Source organism: Chiloscyllium plagiosum, unplaced genomic scaffold (genome assembly GCF_037043375.1).
Source record: "Chiloscyllium plagiosum isolate Xiang-an unplaced genomic scaffold, Cpla_swu_hap1 HiC_scaffold_21, whole genome shotgun sequence".
Classification (NCBI taxonomy): Eukaryota; Metazoa; Chordata; class Chondrichthyes; order Orectolobiformes; family Hemiscylliidae; genus Chiloscyllium; species Chiloscyllium plagiosum.
Genome location: NW_028270159.1, coordinates 3,099,737 through 3,126,864, shown reverse-complemented (window position 1 = coordinate 3,126,864; position 27,128 = coordinate 3,099,737). Strand labels below are relative to the sequence as shown.

Sequence of the window (27,128 nt, the reverse complement as noted above, 5' to 3'; positions counted from 1 at the left end):
AGGCTTTGCAATTCCTGCAGCAGCAGAGGAAGGTGCTGCCTCCCCCCTCCTCCCACCTTACCTCAGTTCCAACCTTTCAGCTCAGCACCGCCCTCATGACCCATCCCACCTGTCCATCTTCCTTCCCACCTATCCCTCCTCTCTGACCTATCACCTTTACCCCCACTCCATCCACCTATCACACTCTCAGCTGCCTTCCCCCCTGCCCCACCCCCCTCCCATTTATCTCTCCATCCCCAGCCTTATTCCTCATGAAGGGCTTTTGCCTGAAAAGTCGATTTTCCCACTTCTCGGATGCTGCCTGACCTGCTATGCTTTTCCAGCACCACTCTTTCCCTCTAAACCTTTCCTATCCATGTACCTATCAAAATATTGTCGAAGTGTTGGAATTGTATCCGCCTCCACCATTTCCATACATGCACCACCCTGTGTGACGATGTTGGCCCTCTTAACTCTTTCCTCCTCTCACATTAGATCTACGTCCTCTAGTTTTCAAATCCCCAACCCTGGGAAAAAGACCTCAGCTATTCACCCGATTCAGCCTCCTCTCATACCTCAAACCTGGCAAGATCCTTGTAGATCTTTACTGAACCCTTTCAAGTTCCACAACATCTTTCCAACAGCAGGAAGACCAGAATTGAACACAGTATTCCAAAAGTGGCTTCACCAATTTCGTGTACAGCCACAACATGACATTCTAACACCTATACTCAATGTACTGGCCAATGAGGCAAGCCTTCTTCACTATCCTATCAACCTGCAAACTCCACCTTCAAGGAACTATGAACCTGCACTCCAAGGTCTCTTTGTTTAGCAACACTACCCAGGACGCTACCATTAAGTGTCCTGCCCTGATCTGCCTTACCAAAATGCAACAACTCAGATTTATCTAAACTCCATCTGCCACTCCTTGGTCCATCAGTCCATCTGATCAAGGTCCCGTTGTTCTCAGAGATAACCTTCTTCACCGTCCACTACAACACTAATTTTGGTGTCACCAGCAAACTCATTAACTAGTTCTCTGAGATTCACATCGAAATCATTTATGTAAATGACAAAAAGCAGTGGACCCAGCACCGATCCTTGTGGCACTGCACTGGTCACAGGCCTCCAGTCTGAAAAGCAACCCTCCACCACCATCCTCTGTCTCCTACCTTCGAGCCAATGTTGGATCCAAATGGCTAGCTCTTCCTGGATTCCATGTGATCTAACCTTGATAACCAGTCTATCTGGTACAGTGCCTTGAAGTCTATATTGAAAAGGTCTACCACTCTGCCTCCATCAATCTTCTTTGACACTTCTTCAAAAGAACTCAATCAAGTTAGTGAGACACAATTTCCCATGCACAAAGCTGTATAGACTATCCCTAATAGTCATTGCCTTTTCAAACACATATAAATCCTATCCCTCAGAATCCCTTCCAACTTTGCCCACCAACGATATCAGGCTCACCAGTCTATAGTTCCCTGGCTTTTGCTTACCACCTTTCTTCAATAATAGCACCACATTAGTCACCCCCCCCCAATCTTCCAGCACCTCACCTATGACTATTAATACAAATATCTCAACAAGGGGCCCAGCAATCACTTCCCTCGCTTCTCCCAGAGCTCTTTAACATACCTGATAAAGTCCTGGGGATTTATCCACCTTTATGCATTTTAGATGTCCAGCTCCTCCTCCTTTGTAATATCGACACTTTTCAAGATATCACTATATATTTCTCCAAGTTCTCTAGCTTCCACGTGTTTTCCACAGTAAATACTAATGCAAAATACTTGTTTAGTATCATAGAATCCCTAGAGTGTGGAAACAGGCCATTTGGCCCAACAAGTCCACAATGACCCTCTGTACAGTATCCTAACCCAGACCCATTCGCCTACCTTATTACTCTACGTTTCCCCTGATAATGCACCTAACCTTGAACACAATGGGCAATTTCGTTCGGCCAATTCACCTAACCTGCACATCTTTGGACTGTGGGAGGAAGTCCACATAGACACAGGGAGATCATGCAAACTCCACACTGAGAATCACCTGAGGCTGGAATCGAACCCGGCCTCCTGGTGCTTTAAGGCAGCAATGCTAAACACTGAGCCACCGTACCACCCAATATCTAATTCATCTCCTGCAGTTCCACACACAGATGGCCTTGCTGATCTTTAAGGGGCCGTGGTCCCTCCCTAGTTACCCTCTTGTCCTGAATGGATTTATAAAATCTCTTTGGATTCTCCTTAACCCGAACTGCCAAAGCTATTTCATGTCCCCTTCTTGCTCTCTTGATTTCCCTCAAGTATACCCCTACTGCCTTTATAATCTTCTCATGATTCACTCTATCTCTGCTGTCTGTACCTGACATATGCTTCCTTCTTTTTCTTGACTCCAGCCTCAATTTCTCTAGTCATCCAGCATTCCCTGCACCTACCAGCCTTGACCTTCACCCGAACAGGAACGTACCGTCGCTGGACTCTCATTATCTCATTTTTGAAGTCTTCCCACTTTCTAGCCGTCCCTTTACCTCCCTTTTGAAACTTCTTGCCTAATACCATCAAAATTGTGGTTACTCCAATTTAGAACTTTAACTTTTATATCAGGTCTATTCTTTTCCATTACTATTCTAAAACTAATAGAATTATGGTCGCTGGCCTCAAAGTGCTCTCCCACTGACATCTCAGTCACCTGCCCTGCCTTATTTCCCCAAAGAGATCAGGTTTTGCTCCTTCCCTCGTAGGTACATCCATATGTTAAATAAAAAACATTTCTTGAATTTCTGTCCATCCAAGCCCTGAACACTATGGCAGACCACTATGTTTGGAAAGTTAAAATTCCCGAAAAATTCCACCCTAACATTCTTATGGATAACAGATATCCTGACAAATTTGCTTCTCAATTTCCTGTTGACTATTGGGGGGCCTATAATACAATCCCAACGAGGTGATCATCCCTTTCTTATTTCTCATTCCACCCAAATAACTTTACTGGACGTATTCCCAGGAATATCCTCCCTATTTACAGCTGTTATGTTATCACTAACAAAAAAAACCACCACTTCCCCTCCTCTCTTGCTCTCCTTTCTATTCTTCCTGTGCTGGAATATTAGAATTAGGTTCCCTATAGTGCAGAAACAGGCCCATCGGCCCAACAAGTCCACACCGACCCTCCGAAGAGTAACCCACCCAGACCCATTCCCCTTCCCTATATTTACCCCTGATTAACGCACCTAGCCTACACATCCCTGAATACAATGGGCAATGTAGCATGGCCAATTCACCTGACCTGCACATCTTTGGACTGTGGGAGGAAGCTGGAGCACCCAGAAGAAACCCATAGAGAAACGGGGAGAATGTGCAAACTCCACACAGACAGTCACCTGAGGCGGGAATTGAACCAGAGTCCCTGGCACTATGAGGCAGCAGTGCTAACCACTGAGCCACTGTGCCACCCTTAAGGTACAAGCCCTGCCCTTCCCTGAACCATTCTCCTGTAATTGCTATGATGTCCCAGTCCCATGTTCCCACCTTTGCCCTGGGTTCATCTGCCTTACCTGCCAGGCCTCTTGCATTGAAATAAATGCATTTCAATTCATCAATCTTACCCCATTCTCTGCCTTGCTGTTACCTGCCTTGACTATTTGACTTGCTCCTCTTCTTCCAGTGTGCCAGCCTCAGACTTGTCTCTATTTTCATTACTCTCTTTGGGTCCCCTCCCCTCCAACCTCCATTACTAGTACCAGAAATCTGGCTGTCAGTGCTACATTATAGAACATAGAACAATACAGTGCAGAACAGGCCCTTTGGCCCTCGATGTTGCACCGACCTGTGAACTATTCTCAGCTTGCCCCCCCTATACTATCCCATCATCATCCATGTGCTTATCCAAGGATTGTTTAAATCTCCCTAATGTGGCTGAGTTGACTACATTAGCAGGTAGGGCATTCCACGCGCTTACCATTCTCTGCGTAAAGAACCTGCCTCTGACATCTGTCTTAAATCTATCACCCCTCAATTTGTAGCTATGTCCCCTTGTACAAGCTGACATTATCATCCTAGGAAAACGACTTTCACTGTCTACCCTATCTAATCCTCTGATCATCTTTTTTGTGTCTATTAAATCCCTTCTTCTCTCCAATGAGAACAGACCCAAATCCCTCAGCCTTTCCTCATAAGACCTTCCCTCCAAACCAGGCAATATCCTGGTAAATCTCCTCTGTACCTTTTCCAATGCTTCCACATCCTTCCTGTAATGGAGCAACCAGAACTGTCCACAATATTCCAAGTGTGGCCGCACCAGCGTTTTGTATAGTTGCAGCATGATATTGCAGCTCCGGAACTCAACCCCTCTACGAATGAAACCTGACACACCGTATGCCTTCTTAACAACACTATCCATCTGGGTGGCAACTTTCAGGGATCTATGTACATGGACACCAAGGAATGAGAGGTGACTTGATCAAGGTGCACAAGATAGATGTGTTGTCCCAGTCGAATTGGTGGTTTTTTTCATCCGTGTGTAGGGCTACAAGGGACATAGGGTCATGTCTTTTTGTGGCTAGCTGGTGTTCATTTAAATGACAGCCAAACTACTGAGACCCCTCGGAATCCTAGTAGCACACAATCCCTCCAACACTCTCAAAGAAAATCTAACAAACTTAAAAGACCCAGTTCAACCCATGGACAAAACCAACGTCATCTATAAAATTCCATGCGAGGACTGCCACAAACACTACTTGGGACAAACAGGAAGAAAGTTAGCCACCAGGATACACGAACACCAGCTAGCCACAAAAAGACACGACCCTCTCTCCCTCGTAGCCCTACACACGGATGAAAAAAACCACCATTTTGACTGGGACAACACATCTATCCTGGGACAGGCTAAGCAAAGACATGCCAGAGAATTCCTAGAGGCCTGGCACTCCAACCACAACGTCATAAACAAACACATAGATCTATATACCAGCTATCAACCCCTCAGAAAATGAACAGAAAATGACATCACCACAAACCCCCGGAATCCCATCCAGGACAAACATATAAATAGAAAGCAGGAGACAACAGCTTTGCTTCACTTGGAGGTCGCCACTGATGATGTTACCTAGCCAGGAAATGAAATGTCTGGTTATCAAACCTACAGCTCAGCGAGCAAAGCTATATCCTACAGATCTCTGTGGAACACCACTGGTCACCGAGCTCCTGGCTGAATACTTTCCATCTACTACCACCCTATGTCTTCTACGGGCCAGACAATTCTGTATCCAGACAGCCAAATGTCACCGTATCCCATGCCTCCTTACTTTCTGAATGAACCTGCCATGGGGAACCCTATCAAACGCCTTGTTAAAATCTAAGTACACCACATCCACTGCTCTAACTTCAATGTGTTTTGTCACATCCTCAAAGAATTCAGTAAAGTTGTGAGGCATGATCTGCCCTTACAAAGCCAGTTCTACACCAACATTTTTTTCTATCTGCAACATCTCCTGCATGCTTTTCTAAATTATTGCTTCTTGTGATATATCGCAAAGAGCCCAATACTGAGCAGACTGCCTTCTAATCCAATCCTGTGTGCCTTGCCATTGCATCACTTTTGGATCTAGCTTGCCACTTTCCTTCAATCCCAAGACTTTTACTTTTGGACTAGTTTGCCATTTACAACTTTATCAACAGCCTCGATAAAATCCAGGTGGCTGTACCATTCCCACTCCTCTCATCAATTCCCCCTAACGACACATTCAAATTCAAATCAAGTTAGACACAACCTTCCCTGAATAATTCCACGTTGACCATGCTTGATTAATCTGTGCCAGTTTAAACATTGATTTATATAAATCCTCAGATATTTTCCCAATATATTTCCTAACAGAAAGGTTACACTGACTGGACTGTAGTTATCCATATTATCCCTTTTAGTAACAGCACATTACCAATACTACATCTACAGCCAATGATATAAGCAGCATGTATTAAACAAGACTAAACAATTCCACAATTGACAGGTCAGATCTGTGCTCTACAGTGTTGCACATCCAGTTAAAAATGGTAGAGGACATTTAAGTAGTTAACAAGTGGTGAGGAGGGCGGTTGTACAAATATCCCCATCCTCAACAATTGAGCAGCTCATCACATCAGTGGAAAAGACAAAGCAGAAGAATTTACATCCATCTTCAGCGCCAAGGATAATCCATCCCTGTCTCATTGAGATCCCAACATCACAGATAGCACCCTTCAGCTAGATTCACTCCACACGATATCACCAAATGGATAAAGACATCAGATACAGAAAAGGTCCTGCCATCATTTCCTAAATTAGTACTGCTATGTGCTCCAGAACTAGCTACACCCCTAACCAATCATTTCAGTATAATTACAATGCTGGCTTCTGCCCAGCAGCATGGAGGGTTGCCCAGATGTGTACTGTGCACATAAAGCAGGACAAGACAAACCCAATCAATGACCACTCCAGTCTACTCTCAATCAGTTGTCGACAGTGCTTTGAACCAATACCTACAAAGGACTAACTTGCTCATTAGCCCTGGCACAACCAAACTTAGGGTGAATCAGCATTTGACCTCACTAGAGCTTCGGTCTAAATATGGACAAAAGCTGAACATGTGTGGAGGAGAGAGTAAAAAGGCAGCATTTGACCAACCTCAGCAACATGAAGTCTTGCGAAATGTGAGTCACAACACAAGGTGGTCATGGTTGTTGAAGATCAATCCCCTCAGCCCCCCACCATCACTGCAACAGTTCCTCAGGGTAGTATCCTAGCCTCAATCATCTTCAGCTACTTCAGTGACCTCCCCTCCATAAGTTGATAAAAGTTGGTGCTTGTGATAATTTCACAATGTTCAGCTTCATTCACAAACTGAAGCAGTCAGTGTCTGTATGCAGCAGGGCATGGATGACATTAAGGCTTGGGCTGATAAGTTTGTATCACACAAGCATCAAGCTCAAACATGATGTCTCTTCATGTTCAGAATCCACCATTTTCAACATTCCGGAACAGCCTTTACAAACAAGAACCAGAGGCTTGGAACTCTGCAGTAACTCATGATCGGTCTCCCTGAAGCTTGACCACTATTGGTAAGAAGGTTGATGGAATAAAGAAGCCCACATGATTGGTACCCAAATCCATCAATGACAGTGGCCGCTGTGTACAACTAAGTGGCTTGCTAGACCATTTCAGAGGGCAGCTAAGAGTCAACCACATTGCTGTGGGCCTGGAGTCATATGTAGGCCAGACCAGGTGAGGATGGCAGTTTAACTTCCCTGAAGGACATTAGAAAGACAAATAATTTCATGGTCATCAGTTGATTCTTAATTCCAGACCTTTATTTTAATGAATTCAAACTCCGCTATCTACTATAGCAGGATTCGAACTTAGAGCACCAGATCATCAGGGGAGTTTCTGGCTTAATACAACTCGACCATAGCCATAACCAAGTCTCCTCTACAGTGGCCTCTGCCACCTTGGAGGACTGGGGCAGCAGATAATGCAAGTTCCTTTCTGAGGCACTCACAATTTGGGCTTGAAACTGTACCACCATTCATTCCTTCATTCTCACTGGGCCAAAATACAATTCCATGACAACACTGTGGGTGTCTCCACAGGGAATGGACTACAATGGTTCAAGAAGTCAGCTCATTGTGACTTTCTCAAGGATAATTTGAGATGGTCAATAAATGCTAGCCTAGCCAATGACACCCATATTCTATGAACACATTTTTTAAAAAACCTACACTTAGGATTTGTCTTCCAACTAGCAATGGATGTCATGTTCAATCTTCACCCCTCTGCAAGAATTTATTTTGCAAACTTCCAGTTCAATGTAATTCTGAAGTAATTCAGTTTTCAAATCATCTCCTTGATTTATCTTTCCTGGCCCATCAAATCGTCAGCTTCTGTCAAAATGTGATTTAAAAAGAATCAGAATATGCCAAAAATCAATATTGTTCTGCTGGTACAAATAAACAAAATGTAAAGCTTCCTTTCATGACTCAGTTCAAATCTTGAGAAATTAACTACATTGCTCCTTTTGCTGTAATCATGTCCTTTGGAACTATAATGTTCAAAGTTGGTCAGGCTAGGTTGTTAAGCCAACCTCAGTAATACCATACCCCCTGAACTGGACTTACAGTTGGTGCTGCTGGCTGCATACTCAAACTGGGAGTTTCTGAAGATTCCCCAATGATTTTGGTCAATTATTGAATAAAGAGCTTATTCCTTTTGAATATCCCAAAACTGTCTGAATTTTAAATAATTTAAATTTTGTAATGCTAACTTTCTGTAAATCAATTCTAATGATTCCCAGTTTTTGACAAATTTGACTGACTTTGTAATCAGCCAACTTATTTGCAAACAAAATATTCTTAAAAAATAAGGCAACTAGTCAGAATTGGCACTAATTTTGTTAACTATCTTAATAAACAAATCATTGCCAATTTAATCAAATCTCCATCCACCAAGTGGTATCTCATACAAACTTAAAACAGGTAAATGACTAAACAGTGTTACAACGAATGTAATCTGATCTTTCACTAAAATCAGCTCAATACTGTTTAAATGACAAACACACAAATACACAGATTACAAGTCATGTATCCATTGTGTAAAACGTGTTTGATTTTGATGGTGGCTGTGCAGAACCCAAAGTAAAAGAAAATATAAATTTAAACCTCATGAAATATTAAATATTTTCCTATCAACTGAAATAATGATATTTTAAACAGCAAAGAAATTTTATTGACTAGCAATATTTTACAAACTTTTCTACATGTATCTGAAATTATACTGGGATACTGTATAAGCAAACTTTAAGAGGCTTCAGAATTTCATTCCCTTCATTCTAAGCTTTAATTCTTGCAGAAACCTTGCCAATATTGTGCACAAAGTATGTAAATAAAGAAGCCCACTTATTTCATTTGTTTTTCCTTTCTTACTTTTGAAAGAACAAAGTATTTTCACAAAATATGCAAAACTTCTGCCAAACACAGCCAACGGTGGGCGGCACGGTGGCACAGTGGTTAGCACTGCTGCCTCACAGCGCCAGAGATCCGGGTTCAATTCCCGCCTCAGGCGACTGACTGTGTGGAGTTTGCACGTTCTCCCTGTGTCTGCGTGGGTTTCCTCCGGGTGCTCCGGTTTCCTCCCACAGTCACAAAGATGTGCAGGTTAGGTGAATTGGCCATACTAAATTGCCCATAGTGTTAGGTAAGGGGTAAATGTAGGGGTATGGGTGGGTTTCGCTTCGGCGGGTCGGTATGGACTTGTTGGGCCGAAGGGCCTGTTTCCACACTGTAATCTAATCTAATCTAATCTAATCTAAGTGCTTGTTTGTGCCATCTTTAAGAAACAACATACTTTTATAGTCCACATGATAATGATACTTCCACAAGTACCAAGTTTTAAGATTTTAACCCAGTGACAAAGAAGAAAGAGTGGCATATGTCCAAGTCAGAATGAACCATGATTTAGAGTCGAACCTGCAGGTTCCCATGCACCTGATGGTACAGACCACAAATGCAGTAACAGAGGGGCGAATGTTTACAATGGCAATGGGTTGTTTAATGCAGCATTGAGCTTCAAGTGTTTTTGGAGGAGGTCAGAGAATTATGATCACTATCACCAAAATGCTCTCCCACCAAGAAATCTGACACCTGGCATGGTTCGTTGCCAAGCACCAAATCCCATATGGCCTTCCCTCTAGTCAGCCAATCTACATATTGAGTCAGAAACCCTTCCTGGACACACTGAACAAAAACTGCTTCATCCAAACTATTTGAACTAAGGAGTTTCCAATCAATATTAGGGAAGTTAAAGTCACCCATAACAACAACCTTGATACTTCTGCACCTTTCCAAATCTGCCTCCCAATCTGCTCCTCCATGTCTCTGCTGCTATTGGGAGGCCTGTAGAAAACTCTCAATAAAGTGACCGCTCCTTTCCTGTTTCTGACTTCCACCCATACTGACTCTGTAGACAAACCGTCCCCGACAACCTTTCTTTCTGTAGCTGTGATACCATACCTGATTAGCAATGCCACACCCCCACCTCTTTCACCTCCCCTGGCCATTCCTTTTAAAACATCTAAACCCTGGTACATCCAACAACTATTCCTGCCCCTATGATATCCAAGTCTCCATAACGGCCACAACCTCATAGTTCCAAGTACTGATCCATGCTCTAAGTTCAACACTCTTCTTCCTGATACCTTTTGCATTAAAATAGACATACTTCAAGACCAACTAACAACTCAAGTCACAGATAATACAAGATAACACAGCATTTAAGAAGCAGCTGGTTAAGTACTTAAGATGCCAGGGGATAGTAGGGTATAGATCTCGAGGTAAGTGGGATTAATGTAGTTTGTTGCTTTTTGTCTAGCATAGACATGTTGGGCTGAAGGGCCTGTTTGTATGCTGTGTGGCTGTATGACCTAATCTGCAGATACAAAAAATAGCACACTGCTCGATAAACAGTGCTCTAGGATACCTTAATACATGTTTTATATTTTTTAAAAATTAATCAGAAGTGTTAGAGGGTCTGAATTGTGAATCTAGAGAGAAACTATTCCCTGTGTCCACCACGTCCTATCAGGCTGTTTCCCACACCCCAGCTATGTCCCCCCCCAGGACTGTGCCCCCTTCTCCCCCACCACGCCCAGACCCTGCACCCATCCCCCACGCCCTGACAATTCCCGTGGGCAGGGCCCTCTGCTCTCAGTTTAAACTCAACCCAGTTATCACAGAGGCTGGGGTGCAGCTGGTCAGACAAGCGGTGGGAAAGGGCCGAAGGGATGGAGCGAATGGCCTCAGCCTTGAGGGAGAATGGAAAAACCCCTTACAGTGAGCACAGAGCTGGTGAGTGTCAGCAGTAACTCGTCCCCCAGGGAGACAGAATGGCGGTGGGTGATCAGGGACAGAGACAGTCACTCAGCCTCGTGACTCTACCCATGCTACTGTCGTCAAAAAGAGAAGTCAAAAAGCAGGCAGCGGATCAAGGAAAGGCAGAGTTCACACAGGGGACACCAGTGACTCAGAACATCAGGATCAGTGTCCATAACAAGCAGCTCACACCCTTAGAAAACTCAGCACCTCGACCAGATCCTCCAGAACGTGACTCGTCCATCTCCCCAATCCCCCCCAGCCACAACCTCAACCAACCCACCCCATGTAAATCCACAACCCAACATGCTACAGTTTCATTAACCCTCACACAATTCAAAGAAACACACCCAAAGCAAACACACACCCATTACCCTCTCATACCATAGCCATACAGCTCTGACTTCAACTCAAATATCAGAGAAGGAAATGCAGAAGAAATTGAAGAATATGATCCATGAAACTGTAGGACAATATAACACTGGGGTGCAGTACTGGTGGGGACAGGTCTGTCACTGTATAACACTGGGGTGCAGTACTGGTGGGGACAGGTCTGTCACTGTATAACACTGGGGTACAGTACTGGTGGGGACGGGTCTGTCAGTGTGTAACACTGGGGTACAGTACTGGTGGGGACAGGTCTGTCACTGTATAACACTGGGGTACAGTACTGGTGGGGACAGGTCTGTCAGTGTATAACACTGGGGTACAGTACTGGTGGGGACAGGTCTGTCAGTGTGTAACACTGGGGTACAGTACTGGTGAGGACAGGTCTGTCCCTGTATAACACTGGGGTACAGTACTGGTGGGGACAGGTCTGTGACTGTATAACACTGGGGTACAGTACTGGTGGGGACAGGTCTGTGACTGTATAACACTGGGGTACAGTACTGGTGGGGACAGGTCTGTGACTGTATAACACTGGGGTACAGTACTGGTGGGGACAGGTCTGTCACTGTATAACACTGGGGTACAGTACCGGTGGGGACAGGTCTGTCACTGTATAACACTGGGGTACAGTACTGGTGGGGACAGGTCTGTGACTGTATAACACTGGGGTACAGTACTGGTGGGGACAGGTCTGTCACTGTATAACACTGGGGTACAGTACTGGTGGGGACAGGTCTGTCACTGTATAATACTGGGGTAATCACTGATGGGGACAGTGAGTGAATGTTATTGGTTCCTGTGGACAATGAGAGACCTTGGAGTGTAGGTTCATAGCTCCTTGAAAGTGGATTCGCAGGTAGATAGGATAGGGAAGCCGGCATTTGATATGCTTTCCTTTGTTGGTCAGTGTATTGAGTCTAGGAGTTGGGAGGTCATGTTGCGGCTGTACAGGACATTTAGCCCACTTTCGGAATATTGTGTGCAATTCTGGTCTCCTTTCTATCGGAAGAATGTTAAAAGATTTACAAGGATGTTGCCAGGGTTGGAGGGTTTGAGCTACAGTGGGAGGTTGAACAGGCTGGGGCTGTTTTCCCTGGAGTGTTCGAGACTTGAGGGGTGACCTTATAGAGGTTTGTCAAATCATGAGGGGAATGGACAGGATAAATAGACAAAGTCTCTTCCCTGGGGTGGGGGAGTCCAGAATTAGAGGGCATAGGTTTAGGGTGAGAGGGGAAAGATATAAAAGGGACCTAAGGGGCAACTTTTTTATGCAGAGGGTGGTATATGTATGGAATGACCTGTCAGAGGAAGGGTGGAGGCTGGTACAATTGCAACATTTAAAAGATATCTATGAGGGGTTTAGAGGGAGTTGGGCCAAGTGCTGGCAAGTGGGACTAGATTAATTTAGGATATTTGGTTGACGTGGACAAGTTGGACTGAAGGGTCAGTTTCCATGTTGTACATGTCTGTGACTATGACTGTATGAGTTGGTCGAGATCAGGCTGGTGCAATCAACACATTTTATCAAGATCAAGTGTAATTATTTTCATGCTTCACTGTTACTTTGTATTCGCGCAGTAAACCGTCTGTACGTGCATGAGAAATATATATGTCTGGCCGGTTCTCTGTGTTAATGGAGAGATGTTCATGTGGGAACAGGAAGTGGTGACACTGGTTCCAGCCAGCAGTCTCCATCCCAAAACCACAGCAAAAACGCTGCAGATCAAATACTCACCAACCCAAAAGGAGGGCCCTCAAAAACAAATAGGGATCTTCTCGAGAGGGACAAAGTCCTGTAACTGTTGGAAAATTAGATAAACAAGAGAAAATGTAGACTTTCCTCAGCTGGTGTGACAGTGGGGAGGGGCAGGGGACAGAACAGACTGAATATTTACGTTGATCTGCAGTCTCAGTTTGATATACAGTTGCCGCCCCCCCCCCTACACAGGGGGGGATACATTCCAGGACCTACCACGAAAGCACAAAACCGTGGGTAGGAGCAAACCCATTAATTTCAATGGGAAGCGTACCATCCCAGCCACCTGCTGGCCCCTGGTTCTGGGACATTCCCTATAATATGTTCAGGCTGCATGGATGGGGGGTGCTTTGTACTCCCACACAGCTTCTCTCACCACAGAAGCGAAGAGGTTTACAAAATTATGAGGGGCATGGATAGGGTAAATAGGCAAAGTCTTTTCCCTGGGGTCGGGGAGTCCAGAACTAGAGGGCATAGGTTAGGGTGAGAGGGGAAAGATATAAAAGAGACTGAAGGGGCAACTTTTTCACGCAGAGGGTGGTACGTGTATGGAATGAGCCGCCAGAGGAAGTGGTGGAGGCTGGTATAATTGCAACATTTAAGAGGCATTTGGATGGGTATATGAATAGGAAGGGTTTGGAGGGATATGGGCCAGGTGCTGGTCGGTGGGACTAGATTGGGTTGGGATATCTGGTCGGCATGGATGGGTTTCCATGCTGTCCATCTCTATGACTCTTTGCTGCTGGGTTTGCTGAGTGTTCCCAGCAGTCATCATTCAGGATAAGACACTGAGCCACACTTCCTTACATCTCACACACCCAATCCAACTCTCTTTCACATCCAGCTTTCGGCAGCAGATTCCTGAAGTGATTCAGGAATTGTTATCCAGCTGTGGGAGATCTTCGCCATGGAGTGGGACATGGAAAGAAAGGGATTCATTTCATATGAACTTTCATTGAGCCTGATCTTGATACACAGTTCACTCACAGGCAATCCTTCTCAATGACAGTGAGTATTGTACTGAGACTGAAAGAGGCAAGAAGATCCCACAAACACTTCCTCAACTTTATAGATGTCTCAGAGGTGAACGTCAATCTCAGGTGGAAGGGAATAATATCTGGGAAGCTCTTAAATCCACCCGAGAGGTTGGGCAGGGCAGTAGTGGTGGAGCCAGGATCTTGGTATAGTTACAGATCTGAAACACAGCAGCTCCGACAGTGCCCACTCCCTCAGCACTGACCCTCCGACAGTGCGGCACTCCCTCGGCACTGACCCTCCGACAGTGCGGCACTCCCTCGGCACTGACCCTCCGACAGTGCGGCACTCCCTCGGCACTGACCCTCCGACAGTGCGGCACTCCCTCGGCACTGACCCTCCGACAGTGCGGCACTCCCTCGGCACTGACCCTCCGACAGTGCGGCACTCCCTCGGCACTGACCCTCCGACAGTGCGGCACTCCCCCGGCACTGACCCTCCGACAGTGCGGCACTCCCCCGGCACTGACCCTCCGACAGTGCGGCACTCCCCCGGCACTGACCCTCCGACAGTGCGGCACTCCCTCGGCACTGACCCTCCGACAGTGCGGCACTCCCTCGGCACTGACCCTCCGACAGTGCGGCACTCCCTCGGCACTGACCCTCCGACAGTGCGGCACTCCCTCGGCACTGACCCTCCGACAGTGCGGCACTCCCTCGGCACTGACCCTCCGACAGTGCGGCACTCCCTCGGCACTGACCCTCCGACAGTGCGGCACTCCCTCGGCACTGACCCTCCGACAGTGCGGCACTCCCTCGGCACTGACCCTCCGACAGTGCGGCACTCCCTCGGCACTGACCCTCCGACAGTGCGGCACTCCCTCAGCACTGACCCTCCGACAGTGCGGCACTCCCTCAGCACTGACCCTCCGACAGTGCGGCACTCCCTCAGCACTGACCCTCCGACAGTGCGGCACTCCCTCAGCACTGACCCTCCGACAGTGCGGCACTCCCTCAGCACTGACCCTCCGACAGTGCGGCACTCCCTCAGCACTGACCCTCCGACAGTGCGGCACTCCCTCAGCACTGACCCTCCGACAGTGCGGCACTCCCTCAGCACTGACCCTCCGACAGTGCGGCACTCCCTCAGCACTGACCCTCCGACAGTGCGGCACTCCCTCAGCACTGACCCTCCGACAGTGCGGCACTCCCTCAGCACTGACCCTCCGACAGTGCGGCACTCCCTCAGCACTGACCCTCCGACAGTGCGGCACTCCCTCAGCACTGACCCTCCGACAGTGCGGCACTCCCTCAGCACTGACCCTCCGACAGTGCGGCACTCCCTCAGCACTGACCCTCCGACAGTGCGGCACTCCCTCAGCACTGACCCTCCGACAGTGCGGCACTCCCTCAGCACTGACCCTCCGACAGTGCGGCACTCCCTCAGCACTGACCCTCCGACAGTGCGGCACTCCCTCAGCACTGACCCTCCGACAGTGCGGCACTCCCTCAGCACTGACCCTCCGACAGTGCGGCACTCCCTCAGCACTGACCCTCCGACAGTGCGGCACTCCCTCAGCACTGACCCTCCGACAGTGCGGCACTCCCTCAGCACTGACCCTCCGACAGTGCGGCACTCCCTCAGCACTGACCCTCCGACAGTGCGGCACTCCCTCAGCACTGACCCTCCGACAGTGCGGCACTCCCTCAGCACTGACCCTCCGACAGTGCGGCACTCCCTCAGCACTGACCCTCCGACAGTGCGGCACTCCCTCAGCACTGACCCTCCGACAGTGCGGCACTCCCTCAGCACTGACCCTCCGACAGTGCGGCACTCCCTCAGCACTGACCCTCCGACAGTGCGGCACTCCCTCAGCACTGACCCTCCGACAGTGCGGCACTCCCTCAGCACTGACCCTCCGACAGTGCGGCACTCCCTCAGCACTGACCCTCCGACAGTGCGGCACTCCCTCAGCACTGACCCTCCGACAGTGCGGCACTCCCTCAGCACTGACCCTCCGACAGTGCGGCACTCCCTCAGCACTGACCCTCCGACAGTGCGGCACTCCCTCAGCACTGACCCTCCGACAGTGCGGCACTCCCTCAGCACTGACCCTCCGACAGTGCGGCACTCCCTCAGCACTGACCCTCCGACAGTGCGGCACTCCCTCAGCACTGACCCTCCGACAGTGCGGCACTCCCTCAGCACTGACCCTCCGACAGTGCGGCACTCCCTCAGCACTGACCCTCCGACAGTGCGGCACTCCCTCAGCACTGACCCTCCGACAGTGCGGCACTCCCTCAGCACTGACCCTCCGACAGTGCAGCACTCCCTCAGCACTGACCCTCCGACAGTGCAGCACTCCCTCAGCACTGACCCTCCGACAGTGCAGCACTCCCTCAGCACTGACCCTCCGACAGTGCAGCACTCCCTCAGCGCCAACACTCTGACAGTGCGGCACTCCCTCAGCGCCGACCCTCCGACAGTGCGGCACTCCCTCTGAACTGCAGTTGGAGTGTTACCCTGGATTTTTGGGTCCGGATCTCTACTCTGTAAGTGTTTGATGTTGTCAGTGAACCAGTTGGAGACAATGCAGAATGTGGAATCACTGTGTGACAAGCAGTTGTTAACGTTTGAAACACATTGTCTCAATATATACATCCAGTTTGTTCAAAGTGATATGGCATTTTATGCAAATAACCTTTCATAATGAGGGGAGTGAGTTTGTCATTTAAATCTGGGTGTTCCTCACGTTGTCACTCAAATCTGGAGTTTTCAATTATAAAGATTATAAAAAGCAGTTTAGAATCAATGAACCATGGCTTTCTTTCCCCAATAGACCTTTACAAAGGTTCTTCAGAAAGGTCGGGATCAGAGGCAAAATCCTGCATATAACAAAACTTTAAGACATGGAAATCTGAATTTAAAACAGAAAATGTTGGAAATACTCAGCGGGTCAGACAGCATCTGTGGAGAGAGAACTAGTTAATATTGACTGAGGTTGAGAAGTTCAAACATTGACAGCTTCTGTGGAAAGATAAGAGTGTCATCGATGTTGGTGCTCAGTGAGGAGACTGTGAATCAGAAGGTTATTGATTCAAGTGCCAACTCTGAGACTGAAGACAGACTCTCAATGTTGCTCTGAAGGGCTGCCAGAACGTGCTGTGTTTTGGGTAAGATGTTACATGGCCACTGCTCTGTCCTCATGTGCAAACTTGAGATTCCCATGGAGTGATTTTAAAGAAGGGCAAAGGAAGGTTTACATCATGACCTGACCAATATTTATCCCTCAGCCAACACCACTAAAAATGAGATTGTGATTATTATCACAGTGCTGATGTGGGATCTTGTGGTACACTGTTTGGCTGTGTTTCCTACATTATAACAGAGACTAATTTTAAAAGACCATCATTGGCTGTAAAGTGGTTTGGCATATGCAAGCATGCAAGGTGCTAAATAAATGCAAGTTAGTCTTTCTTCCACACTGGCAGGAGAGGCAGTGTCTCTGATAAAGGGCTTATGCCCGAAATGTCAATTTTCCTGCTCCTCTGATGCTGCCTGACCTGCTGTGCTTTTCCAGCACCACTCTAATCTAGACTCGAAAGGCTGAAGCAGTTCAGTCTCATCTAGAACTGGGTCTGGGCTTCCTCATCATGTTTTACTGGCTGGCCCAGGTCAGATATTGCTTGTTTAGACCATGACAGTTAGGTCACCCAGAAATTGCAATCTTTCTATTTAAAAATGTTGAGTAACTAAACAGCCCAGCAACTGTACCCGTCGTGTGAGCGTGTGAGGTAATGGTTCTGAGGGAGTTAATGTTGGAGGTTGCATTAGGTTCCACCCAATCTGATGCTGTCACACAGACCTGAGCAGAGAATAAGGGATTCTCGCGTGAGGTTCCAACGGGGTCAGATGTGTTATCCCAGCTCCTGATAGTCTTAGTAATCGTATCTAACTTGAATCTATTGCTGACAAGTATTAAACCACAACTTGCTGGTAAGACTCACCGATAACTCGGCATCACCCACTGTTAACCAGCCAGACTGTCAGACCCTTTCTGGGGAGGAGTCTAGAACTAGAGGGCATAGGTTTAGGGTGAGAGGGGAAAGATACAAAAGCGACCTAAGGGGCAACTTTTTCACACAAAGGGTAGTGTGTGTGTGGAATGAGCTGCCAGAGGAAGTGATGGAGGCTGGTACAACTACAGCACTTAAAAGGCATCTGGATGAGCATATGAATAGGAAGGGTGTAGAGGGATATGGGCCAATTGCTGACAAATGGAACTAGATTAAATTAGGATATTTGGTCGGCATGGACAAGATAGACCACACGGTCTGTTTCCATGTCGTACATCTCTATGACTCTATGAGTCAAATTGAAGATGCTTAAGAGGTTGGAATGTTGGTCTGAACCCAGTGGCTCATGGGTAAACCAGATTGAACACAAATAAAGACACAGAGAACAGTGCTCAAAACAATGGAGGGTAGAATGTGGGAGATCAGTTAGGAGAGCATTGCAATGGTCAGAATGAAAGGTCACAAAGTATATGTGAGAGTTCATCAGCAGAGGAACTCCAACAGGGATACAGATGGGCAACATTACAAACAAATTTAGTGATGGGAAGCTCAGAGTGAAATAGGATGTCAAGGTTGTATATTGTCTGGTTCATCATCAGACAGACACCAGAGAGAGGGAGGGCTGGGTGATCTGAGTAGAGAGTGCCATTTCCTCAGAAAGCAGCCTGTCAGTATCAGAACAAGAGGAGTTCCCTGGTGCTAGGTTCAGTGCATGGTGAACATTACAATCACACAGCAGCAGCTACACTCACTGGGAATGCTTATCCAAACATTCATTACAACGGAAGGGAATATTTTAGTATTTAAACCCAGAGAGAGAGAGAGAGAGAGAGTGTGCTGAAGGGGTCATGAAGCCATTGATAAGGTAAGGTTGGGTTTCATTAATCCCATAAAAGCTTTTGTAAATTTATTACATGACTTTCATGTAGAATGAGGGAGAAAATCTGGGTCAACTAGGTAGCACCATGTGACATTAAGGCATGGGTTGCAGATCTCAATGTAGATTTACTAAAAACAAGAGAAATCAGAAACTCTGACTTGTTTAATGTTTCACACTCAATCCTTACATTTTTACCCAACACAGCATTAATATCAACTGCTCATGCACTTTTCTGATTGTTCCATTAATACATTTCTTCCTTTCCTTCTCCCACACACACTGACTCTCTCTGGGGTACAGCTCCCACACACACTGACTCTCACTGGGGTACAGTCCCACACACACTGACTCTCACTGGGGTACGGCCCCCACACACACTGACTCTCACTGGGGTACAGCTCCCACACACACTGACTCTCACTGGGGTCCAGCTCCCACACACACTGACTCTCACTGGGGTCCAGTCCCACACACACTGACTCTCCCTGGGGTACAGCTCCCACACACACTGACTCTCACTGGGGTACAGCTCCCACACACACTGACTCTCCATGGGGTACAGCTCCCACATACACTGACTCTCCCTGGGGTACAGCTCCCACATACACTGACTCTTACTGTGCTCAATGTCTTTGTCAAGTCTTCTTTTTTCCCCACTGACCTTCACTGAATGATACTTTTGGAGTGTCATTGGATAGATCCACTGTCACTTTACGCTGAGTTGAAAATGAACAGTCATTATATTCAAAATCATTGGGAAACCAAAACAGCAAAGCAAAAAAATCAGCATCTTCCTGAAAGAGCTAAGTTTATAACAGTGACCTCAAGTTCAGGACTGATCCACAAAAGGAAGCACCTTTTCCATATCCATCTTGCTGAGACCATTCAGGATCCAATTGACTTCAATCAAGTCACCCCTCACTCTTCTGAACTAACTGTTGTAAAAACAAGCCCAATCTGTCCATCTTAAAGACAACTTGTTCATTCCAAATATCAATTCACCTCTGAGCTGACATTTATGTCTGGTCTGTATAATCTGTTAAAGCAGCCAATGTGTGACCCACTACACCATGAGCTTTCATTTTCCACAATGACCTTTGACATGGCACCTTGTCAAATGCCTTTTGGAAATCCAATTGCAGTGCATCTACAGACTCCCCCTTATCAACAGCACACTGCTCTTCAAACAACTCAAAGAAACAGTTAAACATAATTTCCCTTTGACAAAACGATGCTGACTCTGGCTGATTACCTTGAATTTTTCTGAGTGTGAAGCCATTATCTTCTTAATGAGTAAGACCTTCAAAGTTTGTGAGAAGATTTGTAGCTCGGGTGCTCGTTGTTGTGGTTCTGTTCGCCGAGCTGGGAATTTGTGTTGCAGACATTTCGTCCCCTGTCTAGGTGACATCCTCAGTGCTTGGGGGCCTCCTGTGAAGCGCTTCTGTGATATTTCCTCCGGCATTTGTAGTGGTTTGAATCTGCCGCTTCCGGAGTCAGTTCCAGCTGTCCGCTGCAGTCGTCGGTATATTGGGTCCAGGTCGATGTGCTTATTGATTGAATCTGTGGATGAGTGCCACGCCTCTAGGAATTCCCCGGCTGTTCTCTGTTTGGCTTGTCCTATAATAGTAGTGTTGTCCCAGTCGAACTCATGTTGCTTGTCATCTGCGTGTGTGGCTACTAAGGATAGCTGGTCGTGGCGTTTCGTGGCTAGTTGGTGTTCATGGATACGGATTGTTAGCTGTCTTCCTGTTTGTCCTATGTAGTGTTTTGTGCAGTCCTTGCATGGGATTTTGTACACTACATTGGTTTTGCTCATGCTGGGTATCGGGTCCTTCGTTCTGGTGAGTTGTTGTCTGAGAGTGGCTGTTGGTTTGTGTGCTGTTACAAGTCCTAGTGGTCGCAGTTGTCTGGCTGTCAGTTCGGAAATGCTCCTGATGTATGGTAGTGTGGCTAGTCCTTTGGGTTGTGGCATGTCCTTGTTCCGTTGTCTTTCCCTTAGGCATCTGTTGATGAAATTGCGCGGGTATCCATTTTTGGTGGATGACAAGCAGGAGGCACTCAAGCACTGAGGATGTCACCTAGACAGGGGACGAAACATCTGCTCCACAAATTTCCAGCTCGGCGAACAGAACCACAACAATGAGTAAGACCTTCTCGGTGAAATATATCAAACTAATTGCCTATAGTTTCCCGTTTTCTGTCTTTTGAACAGAGAGGTTTCATTTGCTACTTTACAATCTGATGGAGTGTTTCCTGAATTGAGGGAATTTTGGAAAATTTATCTCCATGGCATCTACTACCTCATGAGCAATCTCTAAGGCCCAAGGATAAAATCCATCTGGACCCAGAGAATTGTCAGCCAATAGCTCCATTGATTTGCTCAGTCCCACTCCTGTCCAGGTTGTAAGTTCACTCAGTGCCTCTCTCTATCCCCCCCTCCTGGTTTATAGCTATTTCTGGAATCATTTTTCTGTATTCTCTAGTGAAGACAGAGAAACATATTTGTTCATTTTATCCACCATCTCCCTATTATCTCCTAATAATTCCCTTTCTCACTCTTCTTTGCAGGTACCTGCAGAAACTCTTGCTACCCATTTTTTACATTTCTAGCTAGCTCCTCTCACACTCTAACACTTAACTCTTTCTCTGCCATTCTTTATATCCTGACCAGTCATCTGATCTACTAGACATTTTTCTACAATCAAATGCTTTTTCCTTAAAGTTGAAGCTTTCCCAAACTTCTTTGCTCAAGTCCTGATGGTAGGTTCTCCCTTTAGAATTTTTCTTTGTGGTAGGAATGTACTTACTCTGTATATTCTAAATTATTCCCTTATACATCTGCCATTGTGTCTCTATTGATCAATCCCTAACCTGTAAAGTCAGTTCCCTTTAGCTGGCTCAGCTTTCGTGTCCACAATTAACCTTGAAACACCTGTCTTAGACCCACCCTTCTCCTTTCCAATAATATTCTCGTTACTGCTATGGAGAAGTGCCTTCTCTCAGTAATTAATCCCATCACATTACACAATGCCAAGGATAATATCACCTGCTCGGAGAAAGTGAGGATTGCAGATGCTAGAGATCTCTGCAGTCAAGTGCTGGAAAAGCATGGCAGGTCAGACAGCATTCAAGGAGCAGGAGAATCGACGTTTCGGGCAAGAGCCCTTCATCAGGGCTGATATCACCTGCTCTTTAGTCAGTTCCAATATTTCTGCTTACATATTTTGTCCTACATTGTGGTTACTGTTAGGAAGCCTGTAAATTACTCCCACTAATGACTTCTTTCCCATCATATTCTTCATCCCCAGCCAAACTGATCCACATCCTGTTCTCCTCAACTAAGGCCAACTAAAGATTGCACTAGACCTATCCTTGATTTAACAGTGTGACCCCTCCACTTTTTATCCTATTCTTCTTGAATGTCATATACTCCTCAATATTCAGGCCTCGATCCTTATCATTCCGCAACTGTCTCTCCAAAATGAGCATCAGATTGAATATACTTACTTCAACATACAGTCAATTTATTCACTTCATTATGAGTATTATATATGTTCAGATTTTGAGCCTTTCATTTTGACATTTTGTTATCATTGTAATTGCTTGTCTTGATTATTGGTGTATTCTGTTTATTTCTCCCTGTCGCTTTCTGTCATCCTCTGATCCTCTTTTCTGACATTGCTATGTTCTACTTGTGGAGAAAGTGAGGTCTGCAGACGCTGGAGATCAAAGCTGAAACTTTATTGCTGGAACAGCACAGCAGGTCAGGCAGCATCCAGGGAACAGAAGATTCGACGTTTCGGGCACATGCCCTTCTTCAGGAATGCCGAAACGTCGATTCTCCTGCTCCTTGGATGCTGCCTGACCTGCTGCGCTTTTCCAGCAACACATTTTCAGCTCTGATCGCCAGCATCTGCAGTCCTCACTTTCTCCATTCACTTCCTTAGTCCATCTCTGTCAGCACAGAGAGAGACCGAGTGAGTGAGAGAGTGAGTGTGAGTGAGCATGAGAGAGTGAGGGTGCGAGTGAGAGACTGACAGGGACCAGGCTTTAACATTTACAGTATTTATGATAAATGTCCAACAATGTAACCTATCCACTGCTGTCAATATCAACAGGCAGACAGACCTATACAATTCCTGATGAAGGGCTTTTCCCCGAAATGTCGATTTTCCTGCTCTTCAGATGCTGCCTGACCTGCTGTGCTTTTCCAGCACCACTCTAATCTAAACTTTGGTTTCCAGCATCTGCAGTCCTCACTTTTGCCTATACAATACATGTTAACACCAACAAATTAGAACCTAAACAAATGTGCCTGATGTGACCCCAAGCTGTTAGGACCCTGTTTCCTTTGCATTGACCTGAGCACAGAGTAAAGTCAGACAGGGGAAAAATACATCTCATCTTGCCCAGCTCTCCGAGTTCTAACTGGGTAATCACAGAGTGACAGCTCCTTTTGGGAGAAGAGCAGGGATTTTCCTGTGTGATATAAAAGATAAATTTATGCTGCAGGTGCTAGAAATCTGAAATTAAAAACAAACCATTGTTGGAGATTTTGAGGTCTGCAGTCAGAGGGCCGCTGTTAACATTACAAACTGAATATAATTCTCAAATGTTTTCTGTTTATAGATTTGCACAGTGTCAAAGAATCATACATTAAACAGCCATTCGGCCCATCGAGTCAAAAATAGAATGTGACGTACATGTGTTCCACTTTCCTGCACCTTGAATGTTCGGACACTGTCTGAGAGCAATAGTCAGTTCTAAAGTAACGACATCAAAAGTAATAGATTCAGTGGACACCATCTCCCTGTTGTGACAGTGTCCATCTCCACACCTGCAGGTGTTAATGATAACACCTGATGAAGGAGCAGCGCTCTGAAAGCTAGTGCTTCCAAATAAACCCATTGGACTATAACCTTGCGTTAATGACAATCTCACCCACACAAACTGAACAGGGAGATTCACCCAGAGACACTGCTCACTCACAACCAGGAGCAATGTAAACACTTCAGTAACATTTTCCAAACTGTTCATGCCAAGTTCTCTGCAAACAAGTACTGTAGATACACTTTGAACTTTCTGAATGAGAGTCACACCGACAGGAAACATTAACTCTGTTTTGCTTTCCACAGATTCTGACCGACCTGCTGAGTTTCTCCAGCAGTTTCTGTTTTATTACAACCTGAAAGCTACCCTAAGCACCAAGACACTAATCTCAGGCAGCAAGTAACGGGTTAAAATCCACCAAGCTGCATGTGTGTATTTGAAAGGTGACATGATCTCTCTTTGCCATGAATGTGAAATCAGTTAAAGACGGAAGCCTCCTCCACTCCTGAATCCAGCAGTTATTTTTACACCCATTACTGTGGGGACAGGGACACCAGTGAGCTGAACAGACAGCAAAAAGAGGAAAGTTACTGCAGCTCTCCCCCGGCTCCGACTGCCAGCAGCTGGGAGTTAGGGTTTTTTTTGCCGAGCTCAGGCTTTTACGAAAGGTTCAGATTGAGCAATCAGGACAAACACAGAGAGTAAAAGAAACTTCCAGAACATTCAGTGCTAGCCGAGAGGGCAGAAACACTCAGAGACACACACTCTCCCCGAAAGCAGTGAAGCCCAGAGAGAGCTGTGTGTCCCTGGGACCTCCCTCAGACAGGGACCCTCATACCTCAGGCAGGGACCCTCATTCCTCAGGCAGGGACCCTCATCCCTCAGGCAGGGACCCTCATCCCTCAGGAGGGGACCCTCATTCCTCAGGAGGGGACCCTCATTCCTCAGGAGGGGACCCTCATTCCTCAGGCAGGGACCCTCATACCTCAGGAGGGGACCCTCATTCCTCAGGCAGGGACCCTCATACCTCAGGAGGGGACCCTCATCCCTCAGGCAGGGACCCTCATCCCTCAGGCAGGGACCCTCATCCCTCAGGAGGGGACCCTCATCCCTCAGGAGGGGACCCTCATTCCTCAGGCAGGGACCCTCATACCTCAGGCAGGGACCCTCATTCCTCAGGCAGGGACCCTCATCCCTCAGGAGGGGACCCTCATCCCTCAGGAGGGGACCCTCATTCCTCAGGTAGGGACCCTCATTCCTCAGGCAGGGACCCTCATACCTCAGGCAGGGACCCTCATTCCTCAGGCAGGGACCCTCATACCTCAGGCAGGGACCCTCATTCCTCAGGCAGGGACCCTCATACCTCAGGCAGGGACCCTCATACCTCAGACAGGGACCCTCATACCTCAGGCAGAGACCCTCATTCCTCAGACAGGGACCCTCATCCCTCAGGAGGGGACCCTCATCCCTCAGGAGGGGACCCTCATTCCTCAGGCAGGGACCCTCATTCCTCAGGCAGGGACCCTCATACCTCAGGCAGGGACCCTCATTCCTCAGGCAGGGACCCTCATTCCTCAGGCAGGGACCCTCATACCTCAGGCAGGGACCCTCATACCTCAGGCAGGGACCCTCATTCCTCAGGCAGGGACCCTCATACCTCAGGCAGGGACCCTCATTCCTCAGACAGGGACCCTCATACCTCAGGCAGGGACCCTCATTCCTCAGGCAGGGACCCTCATTCCTCAGGCAGGGACCCTCATACCTCAGGCAGGGACCCTCATTCCTCAGACAGGGACCCTCATTCCTCAGGCAGGGACCCTCATTCCTCAGGCAGGGACCCTCATCCCTCAGACAGGGACCCTCATTCCTCAGACAGGGACCCTCATTCCTCAGACAGGGACCCTCATACCTCAGGAGGGGACCCTCATTCCTCAGACAGGGACCCTCATTCCTCAGACAGGGACCCTCATTCCTCAGGAGGGGACCCTCATTCTTCAGGCAGGGACCCTCATTCCTCAGGCAGGGACCCTCATTCTTCAGGCAGGGACCCTCATTCCTCAGGCAGGGACCCTCATACCTCAGACAGGGACCCTCATTCCTCAGACAGGGACCCTCATTCCTCAGACAGGGACCCTCATTCCTCAGACAGGGACCCTCATTCCTCAGGAGGGGACCCTCATTCCTCAGACAGGGACCCTCATTCCTCAGACAGGGACCCTCATTCCTCAGGAGGGGACCCTCATTCCTCAGACAGGGACCCTCATTCCTCAGACAGGGACCCTCATTCCTCAGGCAGGGACCCTCATACCTCAGACAGGGACCCTCATTCCTCAGACAGGGACCCTCATTCCTCAGACAGGGACCCTCATTCCTCAGGCAGGGACCCTCATACCTCAGGCAGGGACCCTCATTCCTCAGGAGGGGACCCTCATTCCTCAGACAGGGACCCTCATTCCTCAGACAGGGACCCTCATTCCTCAGGCAGGGACCCTCATACCTCAGACAGGGACCCTCATTCCTCAGACAGGGACCCTCATTCCTCAGACAGGGACCCTCATTCCTCAGACAGGGACCCTCATACCTCAGGCGGTCACATTCTCCGGAGAATGCCCGAGTACACACCGCTCCCCCTCCGCCAGCTCCTGCTCCCGGTACCGGTGCCTGCTCCGAGCCTCCCTCCCGGGACTGAGCCGCCTCACCCTCTCCCTCACTCACTCACTGACTTCCCTCCTCCCGGGAGGAGGCGGAGAGACACTCGCTCTCTCGATGTGGTCGATCATTTACAACACGGGCAGCCCGAAACACTGAGAGCTCAACACACCCCCAGCCTGGAACACCCCACCCTTCCCAGAACAGAAACCACCCTTTACATCCCAGGAAAGAACCCATTCCAATATCCCCCAGAACAGAAACCATTCCTTACCCCCTCAAATACAAAAACCACCCCTTCAGGGCAGCTCAGTGGTTAGCACTGCTCCCTCACAGCACCAGGGACCCAGGTTCGATTCCAGCCTCAGGCGACTCTGTGTGGAGTTTGCACATTCTTCCCTGTGTCTGTGCGGGTTTCCTCCCACAGTCTAAAAATGTGCAGGTTAGGGTGAATTGGCCATGCTAAATTGTCCCATAGTGTTAGGTCCATTAGTCAGGAGTAAACGTATGGTAGGGGAATGGGTCTGGGTGGGTTACTCTTCGGAGGGTCGGTGCGGACTTGTTGGGTCAAATGGCCTGTTTCCACACTGTAGGGAATCTAATTTTACCTTACCAAAACAGAAACCAGCCCCTTCTACAAAAATCACCCCTTGCCCCTTGAAACACATGAAACACAGTGTGCCACTATCACT

At 47.6% G+C, this 27,128-nt stretch overlaps 1 protein-coding gene across 4 annotated transcripts in view; it reads right to left on the bottom strand.

Annotated features, from left to right (window-relative positions):
• Positions 1-26,488, bottom strand: part of LOC122548536 (retinoic acid receptor RXR-alpha-A) — a 106,557-nt gene extending 80,069 nt beyond the window's left edge. For 2 of the 4 annotated variants that reach the window (XM_087998134.1, XM_087998141.1), the window contains exon 1: positions 26,369-26,488. The gene's annotated coding sequence lies outside the window, so the exon portion shown is untranslated. Of the gene's footprint in view, positions 1-25,108; positions 25,128-26,368 lie in introns of those variants that run through there. The other 2 variants (XM_087998138.1, XM_087998135.1) reach the window with 2 other exon arrangements.
• Positions 26,489-27,128: the final 640 nt, after the last annotated feature.